Consider the following 6,595-nt stretch of genomic DNA (forward strand, 5'->3'; position numbering starts at 1 on the left):
ACTTTTCCCAATGTTCAAAAAACCTGATTAAACTCTAAAAAAAAAAAAGAAAATTAACAAAGAAGAGAACTCAGTCAAAGTGATCTGGGACAATACTTGGTCAGAAGAGCAAACATTTTGGAGTTGTTATCTCCAGTTTGTCTTCTCCATCGAGATTTCGCATTCCTGATGAAAGGCCTGCAATTTCCATTTTTTAAGAGTACGTCCAGCTATCTGCTCATTCTGTGAAAGCTCCCTGGCATCACTGTGGCTCCATACAGACCAAGATTGACTGTCTCATTTTATAGAGCATCCTGCTTCCCACACCCCTTCTGTCCCTCCACAAAACAGCTGGAAAGGCAAATATTTGCAGTATGATCACACCCAGTCTCAACATCTCAGGGCTCGTCTACACTAGGTCATTCAGTCTGATTTAAATAAGGTATAATGTAAAACAGATTAGTTAAACCACACCAGCAGCTCCTCACAGACCTTCATTCGATGTCAAAGAGGTCTCTCATCTCTTTCAGTTCATTCCCTAAAATGTAAATTAAAGGGGTCTTACTTCAGCTCATCTTAATTCTGAGTGTTGAAACAGGGTCTTGATGCAGTTTAATTAATCTCCTTTAAAAAGTGAATTTGAGTTAACTCCCCTATGGGTCTCAAAGTGTACATGTGCCCAGACATCACTGCATGGCTTAATGTTTAGCACGAGATGAAATTCTTTCAAGGTGAGCTAAAAAATCCTACTTGAAGATTTCATTTTCATTATTGCTCGATGCTGGAGGAAATGTTTTAATTTAGAGAGCATTTATGGGTAGTACTGTCATGCTCATGGTTTGATCATAAGCTTGATGATGAAGAGGAAAGGTCACAGTTCTTGGAGTCAAGTGGCAGGATGATATTCCCACCTGCCCTGTAAGTTTATAGTTCTAACAAACATTGAAAAAAAGCTTCAAATTGTGGTCATAAAAGAAAAAAAAATACCTCAAATATATTAGGATTTTTCTAAATCACGCATTTTTTTCATACTTCTTATTGGCAATATAACACACAACAGCATCTGCAATACACTAAGTACCAGCTGACTAGAACTAATGCCTAGAAAGAGACCCAGAAAAATGTTCATAGCAAAATTTACCAGCCCTTAAATTTAATTACAAATCCAGAACTAAAACTGTGTTCAATGAAAATTTCACTGTGGTGGGTATAGTAGAGATGGGCCTGAGCCAAAAGGTAGCAAAACTGCAAACCCAGACCTCAGAAATGTGTCTCGGGCTGAGAGCCTGGACATTGCTCTGAAATTCACACCTGTGCAACAAGACTCAAACACCCAGAACTGAGCACCGTCTGGTTTGGAGAACCTAAAATCTGCCAGTCTTAAAGCTCCTCGGCTGAATAAACCTGACTTGCTTTCCCATGAAGTGGGGCCATCCTGTGAGAAAGTCAGATGAGACCCATCAGCTCTGGTTGCATTTCACGTCATCTGTCTGCTTTCCAGAAGAGACAGTTAAACACCAACAACTATTCTTTCACCCAAATTCACGATACATCAAATCCATTCATCGCGCGTCTCGATGCAAGTCCATACCATAAAATATTGACTCACCTCTGATGGGTAAAGTTCTTTGTATGCCCAATGGAGGCAAACAGGCGCCTGCTCTGTTGGAGTCCCAGCTTTGCCTGTGTTTGGTCGCTAAGGGTGGCCAAAGAGCGTTTTCAGAGCTGAGGGACCCACCGCAAGCGCAGGGGTGCTGTCCGCACCCCTTCCTTCCCCCCAGTGCCCCCGCAGCTCCCATGGGCATTGCCAGGGCCCCTGCAAACTTGAAATTCGGCAGTACAGAGTAGGCGGACAAGTGAGATCTGGCACCTACCAACAAATCCACACTGACAAACATTTTTGAATCAGTCCCTGCTAGCCAAAAATCTGACTTTTTCTGGCTCTTTCTTTCTCCATCTCTTCATTATGTTCCTGCCTCCCACCCAGTGGCCAAATCCACACAGCCCTTGGTGACTTTAAGGAAACTCCTTTTTTTTTTTCTTTCTCCCTCTACCAGATCTCATGGGGTTTCAGCTGCCCAATATCTCTGCTCAGGGAAATCAAAACTAGAAAATGAAAAAGCAGAGGCAGACCCCTCACCCATGGCAGCTGATGAGCCTCAGCTGCAGATAACACCGGGCTCTGGGTCACATGCGATTCTGTTATACAGATGTTGTCTAGTGGAATAGATGGTCTTGTAGCTCTGCAAGACCATCTACATTTATTAAGTAAAATCACTGCCTGCTTTCTGCGGCGTTAAAAGTAAGCTGCAGCAAAATACATTTGTTAATTGCGGCTAAACACACCCTGGACCTTTCTCCAGCTCACCCTCTCCTGTTTATTCGGGCAGAGACCAGAGCGTACGCAGACACCTGCACTCCCACTCTCCTGTCCGTGGAGCAGGAGACCCAAAACTTCTCCCCAGACCTCTTGTGTTTCATGTCTCAGCAATAGTGGACTTCACAGACAGGAACTTGGCAGATGGAGTCACAAGGCAGGAGAGGGAGAGATGAGCTGCTGATGAGGCCACTGGGCAGGCAGACACTTCTCCTGGAAGTGGCAAGGAGGAGACAATGGGTATTAGACCCCTGGGACTAAAAGAAGAAGCACAGATGAGGAGGAACCAGTGGAGAGGCTGATGGAGGTATCTCCACAGCTTTCCCCCGGCTGGGTGTCAGGAGCAAGAGCAGGTCTGGACTGAGCCAGCAGCAGAAGCAGATGCCAGAAAGGACACCCAGCATTGCACAGGGTGGAGGGGACAGAGCAGAGAACCCCAGGTCCAGGCACAGCTCACAAGGAAGTGACTCCTGCTTTGTTATGGCTCCTTGACACCCTAGGGACCCACGACAGAGAAACGAGCCCCTGGATTTATCCCCCTTTTCTGATTAGCCTCGTTCCCCCTCCTCCCCTCCTTCCGCCCTGCTAGAATCAATCCTCGTCCTGGCATTTTAAAGGGCAATGTGCACGTTTTATGGCCGTTCCCTATAAAACCATTCTACATGATAACACATCCAGCCCTTTATTAGGGACGTTTGGCAAGTTTATTGGTCAGACGTTTTTCTGTGCTGACAGATGAGGTCCTGCCATCACTTCTGTGAGCACACGGGGCCCTCTTGCATCCCCTCCTCCCCTCTCCCGAGCCGTCCATCCTCGTGGTGTGGGCAGACCTTGGCCATCTTCTGTGTTTTGCCAGCCCCATCCCTGGGCAGCTGAAGTCCCTGAGTGTCCCACATCTCACCTGCAGCCAGGTGAGGGGCAGCAGCAGGGCTATCCCCCCACCTCAGCCCCAGAGAACCAACAACATCTAATTACCCCCTGCTGCAGCCACATCCACCAAAGACTATTAACTCTTTAGAGCCAGGGAAACGCTCTTCTCTCTGGGCACAGGCATCCTGGGGCGAAGATTCTCACATCACAGCAGGAATGGCTCTGCACAGCTCCTCATTTCTCTACAGCAAGGCTCTGCACTGGGGAGCTGGAAGGCTTTTAGGCATCTTCAAAGGGTAATCACTCTCATTAGATGCTACAGAACCAACTGGCCTTTGCCATTTTGGGCACTATGATGCTTTGCCTCCCTCAACCCTGATCTCAGGATCACCATAGACGTGATACCCCATTCCTGCAGCACTCTCTTAAGTGATGAAGCGGGCTGGGGCAAAAGTGCCCAGCAGACATTTAAATGGTGCAGAGGGGCTCCGCTTTCCAAGAAAGCCACAACCACACTGTCAAAGCGGATTTGTCTCAGACCTCCACTGCCGGCGTCTCCAAGGCTGTCTCTGTGCCCAGCTCCTCCTCCACCCGCCTATAAGGGCCCTGTGAAGACAGAAGGACTCGATGTAAAGCCAGCTGCGGGTTTTACCGTCTTGCATTCACAGCCATCCATGTGCGTAATGGAGAGTGGCAGGGCCAGCAGGGGTTTAACGAGGGGTCAAGGATTAAAAACAGTGACCAAAGTTTATCTAAATGCTTAGCTGGTGCCTCCTCGCCGCTCTTCAGGAGCAGACGCTGAGGGATCTGCTCGCCGCGCACCATCGCGGCCTGGGTGGACGAGGTCCCTGGGAAGAGGGAGATGCAGGTGCCCGAGGTCAGGAAGCGAGGGGGACTCGGGCTGGGAAGGAAACTTCTGGTTCAGGTCCTGCAGCGGTTCAGCAGCTGCCCTCCCAAGTCACGGCAGGTGTCTCAGGTCAACTTGTGGGTGTTTCCATTGCACGTCACACAGTAAAACAGAGGTGAACATACGGCCGTGATTCCCACCCTGCAGGGAGCTTTTCACCCAGCCGTGGGGTTTGCTTACTGATGTTGACCCATTGTCACTCGTTTAACTCTCGGCCATGCCCGTGGAGCGATGGTGGGCTCCCCGTATTTGCCATCCCCTTGCCCGGTGTTGGTTCACATGTCACATTCCCAGTCTGTGTTATTCTTAAGTACTGTAAATCTCTCACTATTATTCTCCTACTTGATATAGTAAGCTGTGTCATTTTGAAAGGAAATACATAACAGTATATTAAAGAAATCATGGATCTCCTCATTCATGTTTAAAACAAATTTATTACAATGTAAGAAACCCTGAATAGCATGAATTTATTATAATGATTTAAGGCTCCTGGCACTTGAGTTAAAAATGTCTCTCAATAAATAACTTTCCCTTGAAAACACAGCAAATTAATATAGTTTACCATTTCCAAAGTTATATAAATTCAAGAGGCTTAAATCAACAGTATGCTGGATAAGATTACTGTTGCCCAGCCCAGAGCCTGGTGTCGCAGCTCGGAAAGATGGAAAAAGTATTAAAAAATGGATGGGCTCTTTTTTTTTTTGGTCACCTTTCTCTCCCTTTCACCACCCTAGGCTATGTCTGTTCTGTGAAAGTCAGACTAATGTGAAATGGATGAAAGCAGCTGTGGCCTTTGCACACAGGTATCATTAAAACAGAGCAGCTACTCCACCATTGGACTCAACAAACGTCGCTCTGATATTTCCCCAAAGCATCTCTAACACGCACGGCCCCGCTGCTTTTGGTAGCACCGTTTTAATTTGACTGAAAACCCAGGCACAGAGATGTCTCCAGTTTGGCTGCCTCCAACTCTGCTGTGGCCTCTCAAGTCCTGGGCTGTCGCCTCTGCAGCACTGGGGAGCACCTGAGACAGCCCTGGTCTCAGTCAAGGTTTTAAATAACGCCTGCTGTAAGGCTGCTGTGTGATTATTCAGATGGGCCAGCACGTCCACCTTCCCTCTTCCCATGGGTCTCCAACTCAGGAAAACCAGAATGCAACGACAGCTCCTGTATGGTAGGATATGTGCTAAAATACATATTTAGTGGGTTTGTGCAAAACTATAAGGGAATTATATGCACAAAAAACCTGTGTGCATGAACACCTACCTACTCCCAGGGGCAGGAATGCCCAGAGGTGAGACAGAGAGTCAGGCCATGTCAAGGGGACAGCCCACCTGTCCCCCAGGGCTGGACCCTGCTGCAAAGGAGCAGTAGGAATCATAGAATCAAAGAACAGTTTGGGTTGGAAGGGACCTTCAAAGCTCACCTAGTCCAACCCCCCTGCCATGAGCAGGGACATCTTCACCCAGATCAGGTTGCTCAGAGCCCCGTCCAGCCTGGCCTGGGATGTCTCCAGGGATGGTTCATCCACCACCTCTCTGGGCAACCTGGGCCAGTGTTCCACCACACTCAGTGTCAAAAATTTCTTCCTCATGTCTAGCCTGAATCTCCCCTCCTGTAGTTTAAAACCATCACTCCTTGTCCTGTTGCAACAGGCCCTGCTAAAAAGTCTGTCCCCATCTTTCTCATAGGCCCCATTTAAGTACTGAAAGGCTGCAATAAGGTCTTCCTGGAGCCTTCTCTTCTCCAGGCTGAACAACCCCAACTCTCTCAGCCTGTCCTCACAGGAGAGATGTTCCAGCCCTCTGATCATCTTGGCGGCCTCCTCTGGAAGAAGCAAAGAGAAAACCCACACTTGGCTGTAGCCATTGGTGGGACCATCGGGCTTTTGGCCGGCACAGAACTCATCCCAGGAGCCATCCATGGAGCTCAGCTCTCGGGGACAACAGCCTGCGCTCATCTGCGTGCACTGGAGAGAAGCAGTTTTGCTTGCCCGCAGGCACAGCTGGTGCCACCAGCACCCACCTTGCAGAGAAAATGTCTCCCACCTGCTCCCTCTGCATGGACCTTCCTGCTTGACAGGTCACCATGCAGGCAGCAAGAAGAGCTCAGCATCACTGGTTCACCAACCAGGGAGCCCTTCCCAATCAGCCCTGCTCTCAGCAAAGTCTTCAGTGGCTTTTTATTTTATGAAGGTCTAATTTTTTTTCCCTTTACTGTCAGTGTGTCAATTTTTTTTTCCACAACATGGCTGATGACTGTTTTTTTAAACAAAGTACCATACCAGTGACATTCTGACAATGTCAATCCAGCCAGAGTCCGCCCACCTGAGCTTTTCAACATGGTAAGCTGGGGCTGTTAAGGGTCAGATTGACAGCCTTGGTAAATTCAGGTCCTCTGCAGAGCAGGTGATGAGAAGTTATTAGATACAGACAAGGCTTTCAGGTCACCCAGTCCATCTC

The sequence above is a fragment of the Caloenas nicobarica genome, chromosome Z, assembly GCF_036013445.1.
Source record: "Caloenas nicobarica isolate bCalNic1 chromosome Z, bCalNic1.hap1, whole genome shotgun sequence".
In the NCBI taxonomy this organism is placed as follows: Eukaryota; Metazoa; Chordata; class Aves; order Columbiformes; family Columbidae; genus Caloenas; species Caloenas nicobarica.